This window comes from Populus nigra, chromosome 5, assembly GCF_951802175.1.
Source record: "Populus nigra chromosome 5, ddPopNigr1.1, whole genome shotgun sequence".
Classification (NCBI taxonomy): Eukaryota; Viridiplantae; Streptophyta; class Magnoliopsida; order Malpighiales; family Salicaceae; genus Populus; species Populus nigra.
In genome coordinates this window covers 10,207,879-10,226,081 of record NC_084856.1, presented here as the reverse complement: position 1 = coordinate 10,226,081, position 18,203 = coordinate 10,207,879, and positions in this window count along the sequence as shown.

Below are 18,203 nucleotides of genomic sequence, written 5' to 3'. Positions count from 1 at the left end.
AGACAGTGGCCCATCGAATCCATTCATCCCAGCCTTTTGTCATTCTTGGAATGTCGCATCTGTCACAAACATCCCACCAGATCGCTTTAGTATAGGAGCATTCAAAGAACAAGTGGTTGTGATCCTCATTGTTGTAGAGACAGAGCGAGCATCTATTGGGACCATGTATACCAAACCGATGAAGTTTATCTTGAGTTGTGAGTTTCTGTTGGACAACCATCCATAGAAGAAATGAATGTCTTGGAACAGCATTCTTGAACCACACAATGTCATGCCATTCAACCATCTGACGATGACGTCTTAGTTGTTCCCAAGCTACTTTGATCGAGAATCTGTGATTTGGCGAATCCAACCAAACTATCTCATCCTTTTGCCCCATCTTAGGATTAGAATTGGAAGGAATAGCTTCTATAATGGGGTGCCAGCCAATAGCTTGGGTGGTAGGAGTTTTCCATTCTGAGTTATGAATTAGCACATTCACCTTCGCGTTCTTGGCCATACCTGAATCATAGATGAATCTTTCCCCGTAAGAATCCGCGAGTGGGCTGTGAGGATGCCAATTGTCAAATCATAGAGAGGTTGTCATTCCATCTCCTATGATGTACTTCATCTTCGGCCATGCTAAGGATCTGAGCTTTAGAATCTTTCCCCAAGCCCAAGAGCAATTCTGTGGCGTCTTGACTGTCCAGAAATTCCTACCTCGCAACAGATTGGATCTGATCCAAGTAGACCATATTGAGCCATCTGAGTCATTGCACAGGTTCCAAATGTGTTTCAACAAAGCAATCTTGTTCCATTCTGTTATCCGTTTTATTCCTAGCCCCCCCTCTTTTTTTGGAAGACATACCTGATCCCAAGCCACTTTAGCCCCAGTAGTTCTCATATCTGAACCTCGTTTATTGGATAACAAATCCGTTCGGTCAATGTTGAGAGAAGGTTGGAAGGAACAACATAGTCAAAAATGAGAATAATCCAACGGTGGACGGAGTAGATGTAGCTCCGACAGCACCACTCTCTCTCTCCTCTCTCTTTTCTCTCTTTTCTCTCTCTCTCTCTCTCTCTTCTTCCTTTTCAATATGGCTCACTTCTCCAACATTTCAGATAGAGTTAAAGATGCAAAAAACAAAATGGATAAGGCTCAACAGCTCTGCATACAGCGCATGAGAATCCAATTTTGTGCATGCGAGAAAGGGATGTTGTTCGTAAATATGCTTCTACCGTCAGGGTAGAAGAGAGTTTTTTCAAACAGAAGGCAAGGATACAATGGCTTAGCTTGGGGGATCAGAATACTAGCTACTTTTACAAATCAGTAAATGGAAGACAGAATAGAAATAAGCTTCTATCACTTACAAGGGAGGATGGAGAGGTTGTCGAAGGACACGAGGCAGTCAAATCAGAAGTAATTGCATACTTCCATCGTGTGTTAGGAGTGGATCAGATGCCTAGGGTTCTGAACGTGGAAGTGATGGAATCGGCAATTAACTTGAAACTGTCTTCAACGCAACAGCATCTACCCGCACAAGATGTAACAAGGGAGGAGATTAAGCATGCTATGTTTAGTTTGAAGAACAACAAAGCCCCTGGTCTGGATGGCTTTAACGCAGGTTTCTTCAAAAGAATGTGGCACATAGTTGGGGAAGATGTAATCAACGTTGTTAGATCCTTCTTTCAGACTTCTTGAGTGCTTAAAGAAATGAATGCTACATCCATTTGCCTTATTCCTTAAGTTGCTAATCCTACAAGGTTGATAGATTTTCGTCCTATATCTTGCTGCAATACAGTGTACAAATACATCGCTAAGATTCTAGCTGGGAGAATCAAAGTTGTTTTGCCATCCTTAGTTGGTCCATATCAGACTGCTTTTATCTCAGGACGGAGAATCAGTGACAACATTCTTTTGTCTCAGGAACTAATGAAAGGCTATCATAAATCTATGAGACCTGCTCGTTGTGCTATGAAAGTTGATCTGATGAAGGCTTATGACTCGGTGCGGTGGGATTTCGTTGACGCTATGTTAATAAAAATGGGATTCCCTAGAACAGTAATTGATTGGATCATGGTTTGTTGATAGAGAATTGACATGATGTAACACAAACCATGATCCAATCAATTACTGTTCTAGGGAATGCCATTTTTATTAACATCGCGTCAACGAAATCCCACCGCACCGAGTCATAAGTCTTCATCAGATCAACTTTCATAGCACAACGAGCAAGTCCCATAGATTTATGATAGCCTTTCATTAGTTCCTGAGACAAAAGAATGTTATCACTGATTCTCCGTCCTGAGATAAAAGCAGTCTGACATGGACCAACTAAGGATGGCAAAACAACTTTGATTCTCCCAGCTAGAATCTTAGCGATGCATTTGTACACTGTATTGCAGCAAGATATAGGACGAAAATCTGTCAAACTTGTAGGATTAGCAACTTTAGGAATAAGGCAAATGGATGTAGCATTCATTTCTTAAGCATTCTACGAGTTTGAAAGAAGGATTTAACATCGTTGATTACATCTTCCCCAACTATGTGTCACATTCTTTTGAAGAAACATGTGTAAAGCCATCCGGACCAGGGGCTTTATTGTTCTTCAAACTAAACATAGCATGCTTAATCTCCTCCCTTGTTACATCTTGTGCGAGTAGATGCTTGTCTACATTCATCATAATTATAACCTATTGCCTTAAGAGTTTTGACACTTTGTTCTCCCAATTCACCCTTCTCTATCTTAGGTTCTAATACCAAAACCTTTTATTTCTTATCAACCACAAAATGAAACTTTTTCCATGCTTTTAAATGACTCCACATATTACTTGTGCAATTAACAATAACATGCATAATGTTTTCCACAATAATTAGATTAAGCTCTAGAGGCTTTAAGATCAACATCAAGTTTTGTAAAGTGATCCCAAATTTGTGACTTTTTTTTATCATCAGCATTTCTTTTCCTAGATGTAAGGACTTGAGGTTGTTTACCTTTTGTATTTGTGGTGGATCCTACAGTGGTTGATTCTGCGATAGTTTTTGAAGTTTGAGAAGTGGTTAATGTTGGTGTAGTGTCTGTGGTTGAAGCATTTTGAATTTGAGTTTCCATTTGTTATTACATAATGAAAACATGTTAAAAACCCATAATTTATAATAGATTAACAATAGTATGACATGCATAAGTTCAACTGTACTTGTAAAGATTATCTTCACAAGTTAAGTTCTTTTGTTTTGGTTGATATGCTATAAAAAAAATTATGTTGTTGTGTTGAATGCTGAAATCAATTTTTAACATCATTTCAAGTAAATTACAGTCCACCGAACCCCCTCTTTTTTTTTTTAACACAGATGTTTTTTTAGCACACAGCATACCACAACAATGAAAGGCACTAAGCCACTAACCTACATAGATTGATCATCACATTGCTTCTTCTTACAGATCAAACACAACAATGAAAGGCACTAAGCCACTAACCTACATAGATTGATCATCACATTGCTTCTTCTTACAGATCAAACACAACAATGAAAGGCACTAAGCCACTAACTAAGCTTAGACACCTCATTAAAGTAACCTTTTGGCAGGATAATAGTCCTATTACCATGTTAATTGTAAGCCCCTAGAAAGGGAGGTCATTCAAAATTTGACTACAAGTGCTAGCAAGATTATACATAGGCAGCTATTACAGTAAATACAAGGATTATTGTTAATATTTAAAAAACTTGAAGACAACTTCTTTGCTTGTGATTTCTTCTCTTTTTCTCACTTTAATACAAAACTCTAGATCTCTTTAAGATATCTTCATTATCAGCTTAATTAACCCAGAAAAGAACACATATTAGAAATCAGGAACCTTACAAAATTTGATAGAAAAAACCTCGTTATTCATCAACAAAACCTTATCCAAAAATAACCTAGACATTATAATTAAAATAAATTGGTAAATTAATCATCCCTACGCTAACTTTATCCATATTCACAGAATCCACAAAATACAAAAAAAAAAAAATTAATCACAGGATGTAATTGATCCTCACAATGTTGGGTAACCAAAACATTGTTGGTAAATTAATCACAGCTCAAACAAATACACAGAATCACAGAGCATATGTAAAAAAAAAAATAGAGATTGACAGAAAAAAAAAAAAAAGAAATCATATCTAGTGTTGAGTTATGACACGATTCAAGGTCAGGTGTGACCGTGTGAGAGAGGGATGTGGCTGACTGGCTAGCTTAAAGATGAAGATGGTGTAGGTCCTATGGGAGACTGGTTCGGTGTGCCGGTGTGGTGTGTGTCCTACGATTCAAAGTCGGATGTGACCATGAAGCTTGAAGATCATAGAATAATCTTCTACGTTTTACAACTTGTTCTAAAACCCCCAAACAATTGCTTAGTTTTTTGCATCCTTAAGCTAGAATCCTCCTTCATTCCCTCTCCCTTGCTGAATACATGACACAAATAGGAAAAATAGAACAAGAAGAAGACATAACAAGAATAGAGTTTATGACAGGAAGAACACTGATTAAGACTCGAAATTACAAATCTGACTTTTGTTAGGACTAGAATTGATCGAATACAAACAAATGTGAAAGTGATGAAAATGACTCAAACAACAACCAAATATACCAAATATGATGATAATATACTAGAAGGAACAAAATCAATAGAAACGAAACAAGTTTTGAAAGATAATGCAAAACAGACCCATTAGTGCAAGACAAAACCCGATTCTGGAACCTAAAGAAAATGTTATCCAAATGATCTCATATTTAATATATAATATTCAAATACCAAGAAAACAATAAATATCAGTTTATAAGTCGTTCTATTATGTCTAAGTACCCAAATCCCTTGTATAATCAGTTTGCGACCGCATTAAACCTCCAATTAAAACCTAAAGAAACTGATATCCAAATAAGATCAAATTTAATGTACGATACAATCTCATAATATGAAGTTTCAATTGATTCTATGGTGGTTTGCTTATGGTTCACTAAGAATTGTATTTATGCGGCAAAATTGAATCATCCTTCAAATTTCATCTAATCTCTCTCTCTCTCTCTCTCTCTCTCTTTAATATATGCTACTCATATGATTAGAGACAATAACAAGATGAAATATAACCCCATTTTCTGTTTTTTTTACTTAGGTGAAGCGGGCACAAAGAACAATAAGATGAACAACTCAAGCAATAAAATGTCATCCTTGGTTTCTAAATTAATTAGTTCGCTTCCTAGACTAGAAGAAGTAATAAATAATCCTCCCTAGTTTAGAAAACAAATCTACGCGTATTAGTTTCCTTGGTGGATTAAGAAACTACTTCTTTTGAATGATAAGAATCCTCTCTTATTAAGGCATATTTGGCCGAATTATCTTCCACCAAATAGAAGAATAATTATTGACTTTTAATCCTTGTACATTAGGAAAAATAAGCCCAAGCAATGCTGATTTTTGGGCCAAACACATCAGTCCCCATTAGGACTTGGATTGGGCTCTTCTAGGATTTGGATTATATGAATTAAAGGTTGTCTTTCATGCTCCTTTAGGTCGATCTTGACCCATATGTTTTGATCTCTGCCCCATCGATCCAAGAGGACATGCCCTCAACACTAAAACAAGAGAAATCAGCTAGAGTTGAAAATATCGTTCGTAAACCTCCATGCAATATGAAGTCTTCTATTAGTATCCAACGAGGTCATATTACGACAAAGGTTAACTTTCATAACTATACACTAAACAATATCATTATAAACAACTGATTCATTTTGAGGAGCCTTTTTATGTAGCCCAGCATTCCTCTCCGTTTAGATGTCATAAACTGCAGTACTTGACTTTTGTGTAAGAAGTTATAGTTGTTTTAAATTTGGTCTGTTTATGTTAGAAATGTCAAAAAACGTGTGCTAGTTAATTTGTCTAGGTTAGTTTGTCAAAGTTTGTTTTTTAGGCTTAACTTTTGCCATGTTGAATTTTTCCTAACTTTGGAGGGATGTTCTAGTTATAAATATAGTATCATAATATGTAATAAAGGACTTTTTGGCCAAGGTTTGAAACTTAATTCACAAAATTAAGAGTTGTTCTTTCACATTGATTTTGTAAAGAACCCTACCTGACTTATCACTCTTCAATCACAAAGAGTGTGGCGTCGAAATCCTAGATTGATCTTTTTGGTGTCTAGATCGACTTATCAAAGTATCATTCTAGTCTATCCTCCATCTTATTTACCTTGATATCACTATAATCCAGCCTAAACACCAAAAGAAAGACAACACAACCAGACCCATCCTTCATCCATTTTCGTCATATTCATTGTTGCCAATTTTCGAATCATTCACGGTACATCAGAAGATGATTAAAAGGAATAAGGCATTTAGAGCACAGGTCATACCAAAATAAATGATCAACATCTTCACCACCCCCCCATACAAAAGACACTTGTTGGTCTGAGTGAGACAATAAGACATGAGCTTATCCTGAGTAGATAGGGCCTCCCAAATCGCAAGACATAATAGGAAAGAGAAAGGCGGAACAACATGTTTACGTCGTACAAGTATCCACCACTCCACTTTGCTCAGAACAGAGCAAAAAGCATTCCTAGCATAATAAATGGAGAAAATACTTGTAGGACCATCCTTCCACCAAACAATATCACACCTTTTATAAGAAACTAGGGTACATCTGGCAAGCTCAATCCACCCAGGAGATCTAGTAGGAGGCCATCTCCACTCCTGACTATCTACCGAAACCAGAATCAATAATAATCCTTTCCCTGAAATGCTTCACCAAAGGACCCATAGGATGTCAGTTATCAAACCAAAAAGAAGTAGAACAACCATCACATACACAATGATATATAAGTCAACTTTAGCACCACCTTAAGCAAGATCACTACCTCTCCATAAAATGCAACGTAGCAAGGATGTGATCTCCACTATAATAGCCTTTGGAAGAATGAAAAGAGAAGACCAATACACTTGAATAGAAAAGAGGATGGACTTAATAAGCTGAAGTCTACCTGTATAGAAGAGGGTGCAATTCATCCTAGCCCTAGCCTTAGCCATAAAAGGAACGCTCGGGTATTTGACTGGAAAATTCCTTCCTTATAACCAAGGACCTTAAGAAGCCGGGTTTTAGCAACTCAGTCAACTCCATATAAAAACATGTTGCTTTTGTCATGGTTCGAAGATGAACCAGAAAGAAGCTGAAATTGCTCAATGCACTTCTTAATTAAGGAAACCATACCTACTTCAACTCGACAAAAAAATCATTAAATCATCAGCAAAACACAAGTGAGTAAGTTGCTTCATCTCACAAGTGAGTAAGTTCTGATCCCAATCGATCCATGAACCTGGAGAAGACTTCTATAGTAATGACAAATAGATAGGGAGACAAAGGATCTCCCTAGCTTAACCCTCTACTAACTGCAAAGAAGCCTGAAGCTCCCCATTGATAGAAACCAACTATCTAGTACTGGAGATACATTCACTAATCTTGTTAACCATACGAGGAGGAAAGCCACTACAAAGAATGACCAAAAACAAAGTCCCACCCAACTGAATCATAAGCTTTCATCAAATCCACCTTTGGAGAACACTTAGGAGGACCTTTTTCTCGATGATAATTATGAAGAAGTTCTTGCGAAAGTAAGATGTTGTCACTGATATTGCGCTCCTCTATAAAAGCAGACCGAAACGGGCCAACTAAGTCAAGAAGCACTCTCTTAACTCTATTAGCAATAATCTTAACCCTAGAAGAATTAGTAACTTTAAGGATTAATGCTATAGTAGTTGCATTCACCTGTTTGAGTAATCAACTAGAACTGAAGAAGGAGCGAACAACAATAGGGTGTCTTGACCAACGATACTCCTAGTTTCCTTAAAGAAACCCACACTGAAACCATTTAGACCTGCCTTATTATCCTTAAGAGAGAAAAGGACCTTTTGAATCTCATCATCACTAAACTAATTATCAAGGCTCATGATTTGAGATGACGACAACCGCTAGAGAGAACCTCACCAAGAAGAGAGATATCAATACATTTTGACCGTGGCCCTTCCACAATCATCTCGAAGTAAATAACAATGGTTTCATTTACCTCTTTTATGTTAGTACTACAAATGCCATCATTACCTTGAATTGAGAGAATTTTGTTACGACATTGATGATTCTTAACGAAGTGGAAGAAGGAACTCAAATTCTTATCCTCTAGATTCAGCCACTAAACCCGAGATTTTTATCTAAGAAAGCTCTCCTCGACTTGAGCAAGTCTCAAAAACTCTTTAACCAATATAGATTCAGTTCTATAAATCTAAGTCAAGAGGATTCTGCTACATCATAAATGATGCGAACCTCGTGATCAAGTGGTCACACAACCCACATGTAATGACATCAATTCCCAGAAAACCAAGTAAACCAGGTTTGATAGGACTGTGACACAAAGATAACTTATACCTAGGCACCAGCACTATTGGAAACAAAAAACCCCTACCTAATGAATATTGATTTGTGAACAAGAAGTATTGGAATGACGCATGAAGCTAGTTGTTCTTTGATAAGTTGTTTTCAGTTCTTTAGAGAACCATGGAAGGGAGATTATCTCACCAACACACCCACACAAAGTGCGGCAATCAAGAAGTTTTATTAATCTGGATTGTCTAGCTTACATGTCTGGTTATGCTTTTATTTATACTAACTCTAGACTTAAATAAACCCTATTAGTGGGCTTATATGAGACCCACTTATAATTGATCAAAATAAGTAATAATAACCCAAATACTAAGAAGAAAGTAATAAAAAATCTGAAAATTATTATCCTAAATATGCTAAAATCAGATTTCTTACCATTAAGAAGTCCCAAATAAACTAGGAAATCTGATCTGAATGCAGAATTTATTCTGAAGTCTTTTTTCCATATTGTAACTAAGATGAATAAGGAATCCTTGTAAGAAAAGGATTCTGAAATATTTATGAATCATTGCCACACTTGGAAATTATATTGCAGCCCATTAAAGAAGGTACAAAGATTATAAGGGGCATACCCCAGATTTACGATGCAAACAAAAATCTAAAAAAAAAAATTGATCACAAGAAGGCCACCAAACAGAAAACCAAAATCCAGCTAGACTAGCTAGAGTCACCATTAAAACCAACCAAACATCAGTTTAAGATTCTATGTTATTCATCTTCCAAGCTCTTTGGATCCTAATGTTTTCATCAGTTGTAACATTTCTCATCAGATCGAGCTTGTCGCGAATGATTTACTACCTTGGGTTAAACCTTGTTGAATGAATACATGACAATGACTGTACGAATTTTGTTATTTACTTCCTTTTGACTTGTGGCAATGATTCATTAATGTTTCAGAATTTTACGCTAAAATCCAAACTTGACCTTGCTTGGGTTATATCACAAGGTTGAACTGTATCATTCCCTCCCTCTTCAAGAAGATTCACGCTCGAATCTTGAATAGGATTAGTAGGGTCAGCCTCTTGTTTAATCTTTTGGACTTCCCTTATTGCTAACACCTTTCTCCAACAATACTGTACGAGAGTAGTGACTGATTAGAATTTCAAATAAGCATGTCGTACTAACCACTTGAGTACATACTTTTGAATGATAACAACAATAACTCTCCTTTGTCTTTCATTGTTTTGGTGTTGTACCTTCTTTTCCCATGTAGCCGGGAAGATTATAGAATAATTTTCAACACTTATCAAATTTTTTTTCTAAAACCCCCAAACCATGGCTTAGTTTTTCGCGTCCTTGAGTTAGAATCCTCCTTCGTTCCCTTTCCTTTGTTGAATGAATACATGACACAAATAGGAAAAATAGAAGAAGACGAAGACACAAAGAAATAGAGTTTATGATGCGACCCTCGTGATCACATGGTCACGCAACTCACAATCAAGATTGAGATCTGATCCTGGAAAGCCAAAATAGATCTAATAGGAGTGTGACACAATGAAAACCTGCCCCAAGGCACCAACACTATTGGATCGAGTAGAATGACGCCACGAAGCCAGTTAATCTTCGATAAGTCAGATTCAGTTCGTTCAAGAACTGAAGAATGCAAGAATTACTCTCACACGTTAAAACTGAAAAATTTAGAAGTAATTATCATCAAAGCTGCTGAAATTTTGGCTTACATGAGTTTAAATAGTTCTTGAAAAGTTAACCCTAATGGACCCCTTATGTGGACTTAAATGAGGTCCACTCAAAACTGACCCAAAACCCTAAACTATAATGCCCATAACTTAATCCAAACAAGCCTTGGATCCCAACTGAAAACAAAGTATTAATTAAGCCCAAACAAGCCTTGGATTGTAGCTAACAAAATAAAACAAAGCCCATAATAGTAAATCCATGTTCTGTCATGAGAAGAAGAGAAGGAAGTAAAATATTATAGAATTGATTCAAGGCTTATTTATAGCCTTCCATGCAGCCCCTTAATCCTAGAAACAAAAGGAAAAGGTAGCCACCCATGTTGTTTCCAAGTTGTAGAAGGATTCTTTTGTTTCCTTTGCTGTCCTCACCTTATGGCCCAAATAAGGTTGTGTTGGACCCCTCTTGCACATTGATAATATGTACTAGGGTCTCCTCTTGATACTCTAATGGACCTTTCAATTCTGACTTGGTTGAAACATTCAAAACCAATGCATTCAATGCCTCTTTCAATGCCTTTGTCTTGGACTGTGTCATTGGACCATTTGGAACATGTAATGGGTCCTTGCTGGTGTTTCTAGGCTGGTCCACATCATCCCGTCTCTCCTCGAAAGGATTTGACCTCGAATCAAAATCTGTGTCAAACAACATTAAATGGACCATCACCATGATTCGATCAGCAACATTAAATGTAGCACTAACACCATACTCACCTGGAAGGTCAATTTTATATGTGTTGTCATTGATTCTCTCTAAAACCTGAAATGGACCATCACCACGAGGCTGTAATTTTGATTTCCTTTGGTTAGGAAATCGTTCCTTACGCATGTGCACCCAAACCCAATCACCGGGTTGGAAAACAACCAGTTTACGTCCCTTATTTGCTTTAGAAGCGTAAAGTCAGTCATTTTTCTCTATTTACAGTCGAACTCCTTCAAAGAGTTGCCTCACCATCTTTGGCTTCTTTTCTCCATCTAAACTTACCTTTTCTTTAAAAGGCAAAGGAATTAAGTCCATAGGAGTCGGTGGATTAAAACCATAAACAATTTCAAATGGAGAAAAACCAATGGTCGAATGCACAGTTCTATTATAAGCAAACTTAACAAAAGACAAACATTCTTCCCAACTCTTTAAATTCTTTTGAATTATAGCACGCAAAAGTTGGGATAATGTTCTATTCACTACCTCAGTTTGTCCATCTGTTTGAAGATGACATGCTGTCGAAAATAAGAGTTTAGTTCCCAACTTTCCCTATAAGGTCTTCCAAAAGTATCTAAGTGATGTAAATCATGGGAATTATAATCCATCTCGTAAAATTAAATCTAATATGCAAGAGGATTCAGATGGTTCAATGATAAGAGCGAGAGAGAAACAACTATAAAGAGCCTTAACAAGTCAAATTGGAATGATTGAAGTTGCGTCGGAGTTAAAAATCAACAATCAGTTTGAAATTGGTTCAAGGGTGCTTATTTGCCTACAATTAGAACTTAGAGATGAGAAAAGCCCTTAATGGTTCTTTTAATGCTGGCCTACTTGAATTTGGGTTGATAATGCAAATAAATGAAGGAATTGTTGTTGTTTACAGTCAGAACAGGAAATGAATTTGAACTCGAATTTGAAGTCATTAATGGCATGTGAAAACAAGACTAATCTAGGTGGATTTCAAGTTCAGAACGTGATCTTTCTAGATTGTCCAACCATGATTGCATTGGACTTTTGTGCAAGAAGTTATAGTCGTTTTAAATTTGGTCTGTTTATGTTTTAATTGAAGTCTGAAAATATGTGCTAGTTAAATTTGTCTAGTTACTTTGTCAAAGTCTAATTTTTAGGCTTGACTTCTGACATGTTGAATTTTTCCTAACTTTGGAGGGATGTTCTAATTATAAATAGAGTATCAGAATATGTAATAAGAGACTTTTGGCCAAGATTTGAAATTTAATTCACAGTATTAAGAGTTGTTCTTCCAAATTGATTTTGTGAAGTACCGTACCTGACTTATCACTCTTCAATCACAAAGAGTGTGGCGTCGAAATCCTAGATTGATCTTTGTGGCGTCCAGATCGACTTATCAAAGTATTATTCTAGTCTATCCTCCATTTTATTTACCTTAAAATCATTATAATCCAACCTAAAAACTAAAAGAAAGACAACACAACCAGACCCATCCTTCATCCATTTTCGTCAGATTCATTGTTGCTGATTTTTGAATCATTCACGACACATCACTAAGGAACTTAACATCACAATCTGACACACTCTTAGGAATGCCATGCAAATGTATAGTCTCCCTAAAAAATAAGTCTACGATATGAGATGCATCATCCGTTTTATTGCATGCAATGAAATGCGTCATTTCAGAAAACCTATCAACCACAACAAAAATAGAGTCTCTACCTTTCTTTGACCTAGGTAAACCTAAAACTAAGTCCATGGAGATATCTACCCAAGGTTCAGTAGGCACAAGTAATGGTGTATATGTCCATGCGGTGTACTCTAGATTTTGCCTTTCTACAAGCAATGCACTGTTCACAAATTCGTTGCACGTCTCTTTTTATCTTTGGCCAATAAAAATGCTCATACCATACATCCAAATTTAATATCCTAAATATAATAGGATTAGATTTGTTGCCCTTTAGAAGTCCCATATAAGCTAGGAGAATCAAATCGGAAGGTAGAATTAATTTTGAAATCTTCCTTTTTTTTTGTAGCTAGGATGAATAAGAAATCCTTGTAAGAAAAGGATTCTAAAACATTTATGAATCCTTGCCATACTTGGAAACTATGTTGCAGTCCATTAAAGATCTTTATAGAATTAGAAGATTCTCAAAATAAGCTTCCACATCCTCTTAAGAAAAGCATCCTATTTCGTTCACAAGTCAATAGGAAGTAAATAACAAATTTGTACAGCCTCTGTTTACCCGTGTTTTGATGCCTTTCCAAACTACGATTGACCTGAAATTTTAAGCCAAGGTAGGAAAACATGTCAGGAGACTTCACATAAAATTTCAGTCTGATCAAACGGTCGGATTAAGAATTATGACTGTTGCTGTAAAACTAGATATGCACTTTTTACGTCAAAATCCGAATTTGACCTTTCCTGAATTGTATCAGTACCCACTTTTCAAGTCGATTTTATAGAAAATACAAGATCCATGTAACTCATCTAACATGTCATCAAGCCTAGGAATGAGATGTCTATACTTTACCGTTATGTTGTTGATGGCTCGGCAATCAACACACATCCTCCATGTTCCATCCTTCTTAGCCACAAGTAGCACGGGTACAGCACATGGGCTCATGCTCTCAAGAATGTATCCCTTTTCCATTAGCTCATCAACTTGCCTTTGAAGCTCCTTCATCTCCTCGGGATTGCTTCTATAGGCTGGTCGGTTAGGAATTGAAGCTCCAGGTACGAAATCAATATGATGCTCTATCCCCCTCAATGGTGGTAATCCGCTAGGAGTATCGTCGAGGAACACATCATCAAAATCCTGCAACAAAGCAATAGCAACACTAGGCATAATATGATCAAGATCATTATTATTCAAGTAAGCCTCTTTATACACAAGTAAAATCATTGGCTTGTTAGTGAAAAATGCAGATCTGACCTCACCCTCTCTAGCATAAAAATTGGGTTCTTTCTTTAGTTTTTCCACACAATTCTCATCACCCTTACTGACTTTCTTCACTCCTCTTGTCTTACCTCCACTCTCGGCCAGATTTGGGTGCTTTTGAGTTGTGGTCGAATGGTTTGGTTTGTTTGGAGTGTTGGCTGAATATTTGTTTGTGTTTGGATGGGAATGGGTTGTAGGGGGTTTGAGTTCTAGCCGAATCTGATGGTTTTCTCCCCCCTTGTTCCTCACTTTGATTTTCTCTCCACATTGCCTCATGCTCACGTTTTAGCTTTATTTGATCATCATACACCTGTTTGGGTGTAAGAGGTACAAGAGTGATGGTTTTACCATATTTTACAATGGTATACCTATTTTTAAACCCATCATGAATTGTCTTTCTATTATATTGCCATGGTCTCCCCAACAAGATGTGACTTGCTTGTATTGGTACCACGTCGCACAGAACTTCATCAATATATTTCTCAATCGAAAATGGAACCACAACCTGTTTAGTCACTTTCACTTCACCACTATCATTCAGCCATTGCAATCTATATGGTTTAGTATGCTTAACAGTACACAAATTCAGTTTACTATAACAAGGGTGGTACTAGAAACATTAACACAGCTTCCACTATCTATAGTTGCTTTGTACATAACAACGCGTATAGAAAATGTTCCCCATTTTTTGATTAATTTCATCTTCCTTTACCTGAACCTGAAGTGTTCGTCTTATAACCAAGGACTCCCCAACCGGTAATGCTAACTCATCCCCATCACTATCCTCCAATGGTGGCATGCCTTCATAGTCAGATCTGTCACTTTCAGGTTCCATATCACCATTATCTCTAATCATCATGATTCTCTTGTTTGGACACTCTGAAGCATAATGTCCATGTCCTTGACACCTGAAACATTTAACATCACGGGTATGTTTAGGTTAAGTTTCAGATTTACCTTTGGCATCAATAGGAACATCAACTTTAGCCTTTGGTGGTTTAGTTCTAGAAGGAACAAAGGATCTTGGCCGAACAGTACCCTCTCTTTAGATTTGGCTTCCAAGATGATGAAGAGCTCGAATTAAACACTAGCCGAGCATGTCCCTTCCGAAGTTGTCTCTCCACATTCGTAGCCATGTAAACCATGTCCTCTAGCTCCACATAGTGCTGTAGCTCAACCACATTGGCAATGTTCCGATTCAACCCATTAAGAAATCTAGCCATGGTGGCTTCTCTATCCTCAAAAACATTGGCCCGAATTATTGCTATCTCCATCTCTTTGTGATATTCATCTACTGTCTTATAACCTTGATTCAGACCTTGGAGCTTCAAATATAAGTCTCTGTAACAATGGTTTGACACAAATCATCTCCTCATTAAGACTTTCATCTCCCCCCAAGTCTGAACGGGTCGCTCCCCATTCCTCCTCCTACTAATTACAATTTGATCCCACTAAATCAATGCATACTCCATAAACTCAATTATCACCAATTTTACCTTTTTTTGTTCAAAATAGCTATGGCAATCAAAAATTCAATCTATTTTTTTCTCCCACTCCAAATAAGTCTTATGATCGTTTTTACCTTGAAAGTTAGGAATTTCATTTTAATGGTGTCCAAGTCCCCATCCATATCTTCATAAGTGCCCAAGCCACGGAAATTCACATTCCTCCTAGCCTTGTTCAGTCCAGACCTGATTCCTTGGCCAGCAGATGCAAAATCATAGTCATCTTTACCCGCATCTGTGTTTTCGTCAACAAACTCTTCAAAATCAGATCTAACATTCCGTACGGCCATACAGACCGTATTTCCTCGGCTATCAGCCCAATTATTCTGTTGCTTTATTGAATTCACCTCATCTTTCAGATCCTTGTACGTTCTCAGCTCAAGTTGCTAGCCTATGGCACGTAATTGGAAAGCTACGTCAGCGTTTTGTGTAGCTGATTTGTTATTTTCCGACATTCTTTAAATCTGTAAAATTTGGTTAGTAGCACAAAATATATCCTCACACCTCTCGTGTATCACACAAAAAAAATCAAGGCTTTTCACTGTAATAAGCTCACTATGCCTTTTACCTCACAACTTGCTTACTTTTGGTTCTTTAGGAACTGAAATCAACAAATCAAAGTCAATAGCCTTCGCAGCACCCTCTAATTATAATTTTCGGACTCAAGAACCAATAAATATATTGAAAACAAAGCAAAGCAAAACTACGATTATGATTTTACGAGTAGCAATACAAATTCATACGAATTGTGGACGAAACGAAGACACGAAATAAAACAGAAGCGAATATTAGCGAAAATAGTTACTTGACTCCTAGATAACCAAAATATAATAGAAACAAAAAGATTTGGACAAAACTAAACAGTAAGGATCACGTTTTGAAACTTAACTCAAATCTAACCTGTTACGCAGTTTTTACATAACAGATTTGAAACCCAGACCAAACGATCTTTAAATGACCTCAAATTCAATATATAGGTCGTTCTTTTATGTTCAGGTAACTATACCCCTTGTATGATCAGTTTGTGGCAGAATTGAACCCCCAATTAAAACCTCCAGAAGCCGATATCAAAATAAGCCCAAATTTAATATATGGTGCGATCTCATCCCCAATACACAGAATATGAAGTTTCAATTTATTCTAAGGTGTTTTGCTTATGGTTCACAAAGATGTACTAGGGTCTCCTCTTGATACTCTAATGGACCTTTCAATTCTGACTAGGTTGAAACATTAAAAACCGATGCATTCAATGCCTCTTTGAATGCCTTTGTCTTGGACCGAGTCATTGGACCATTTGGAACATGTAATGGGTCCTTGTTGGTGTTTTTGGGCTGGTCCTCATCATCCCCTTTCCTCCTGAGGCAAACAAACTGTTTCTCAAGCAATTTTGCATTAACAAAATAAAGATCACTACCTTTCCATAAAAAAAACCTCAATGAAAAGGTTATTTTCGCAATAACAACCTTAGGAAGAATGAAAAGAGAAGACCAATACTCCTTAATAGAGAAGAGGATGGAATTGAGAAGTTAAATTATATTCGCATAAGAAAGATAGTGAGTGGTTTAACCAACTCCTAGCTTTAGCCATGATTCAGTCCACAAGAATTAAACAATCATAAGAAGATGGCTTTGTAGTGATAAGAGGAACACCAAGATATATAACTAGTAATTTTCCTTCCCTGTAGTCGAGAGCATGAAGAAGCTGCAATTTAGTATTGGGCTTAACACCACACCAGAACATACTACTTTTATGAAGATTTGGAGATAAACCCAAAGCAACCCGAAATTGATCAAGGTAATTCCCAACAAATAAAACCGAGGCCACCTCTACTATATAAAAGATCATCAAATCATCAGCAAAGCATAAAATGAGTAATTTCCTCCCCCTCACAACACCAATGAAACCTAAAATCATTATGTCTAGCCATCTGGCCCATCAAACCCAATAGCACTTTCATAGCAAGAACAAACAAGTAGTTGATACAAAGAAACCATGAAGAAGCCAATAAAGAAACCAATAAAGGTCACCCTATCTCAACACATTAGGATCTCAACACATCCAAATACGACCACTATTAGATTGATCATACTTAAACAAGTAAGACCATTTCTAAAAAAGAAGTCTATCTTTATTAACATCTCTAACCTGAGTTTCAATTAAGCCAAAAAGAGCTACCAAATGCTTTTGTACAAGACAACAAAACGCTAAATGTTTTAAGGGATCATTCAAATCTCTAATATTCCAACATCCGATAAACATAGTAAACAAAAAAATAGGATGCCAAAATTACCTTGAATTTCCCCCTCACAAAGAGCCTGACTTTGATTGACAAGTCAAACTTTGTACCGAGGCACCAGCACTATTGGAAACGAAAACCCCCAACCAAGGAATATTGATTCGCCACAAAGTCAGTGATGTGCCATGAATGATTCAAAAATCGACAACAATAAATCTGATGAAAATAGATGAAGGATGGGTCTGGTTGTGTTGTCTTTCTTTTGGTGTTTAGGCTGGATTATAGTGATTTCAAGGTAAATAAGATGGAGGATAGACTAGAATGATATTTTGATAAGTCGATCTGGATGCCACAAAGTATTACATATTGAGGAGAAAATGACAAAGTATGCTAAACAAGCTAACAAGGGGTGAAAAATGGTTAGGTTTGAACATGGAGATCTTGTTTGGATTCATATTAGCAAGGGCAGATTCCCAAGCAAACGTAAGTCCAAGTTGATGCCAAGAGCTAATGGTCCATTTTGGATTATAGGGAAGGTAAATGACAATGCATTTAAGGTAAATCTTCCTGGTGATTACAACGTATCAGCTACTTTTACTGTGAAAGACTTGCTCCATACTTGGATGACGATGACAATTCTAATTTGAGGACAAATCATTTTCAACTCGGTGCTGATGATGTGCATCATAGGAATTATAATCCATC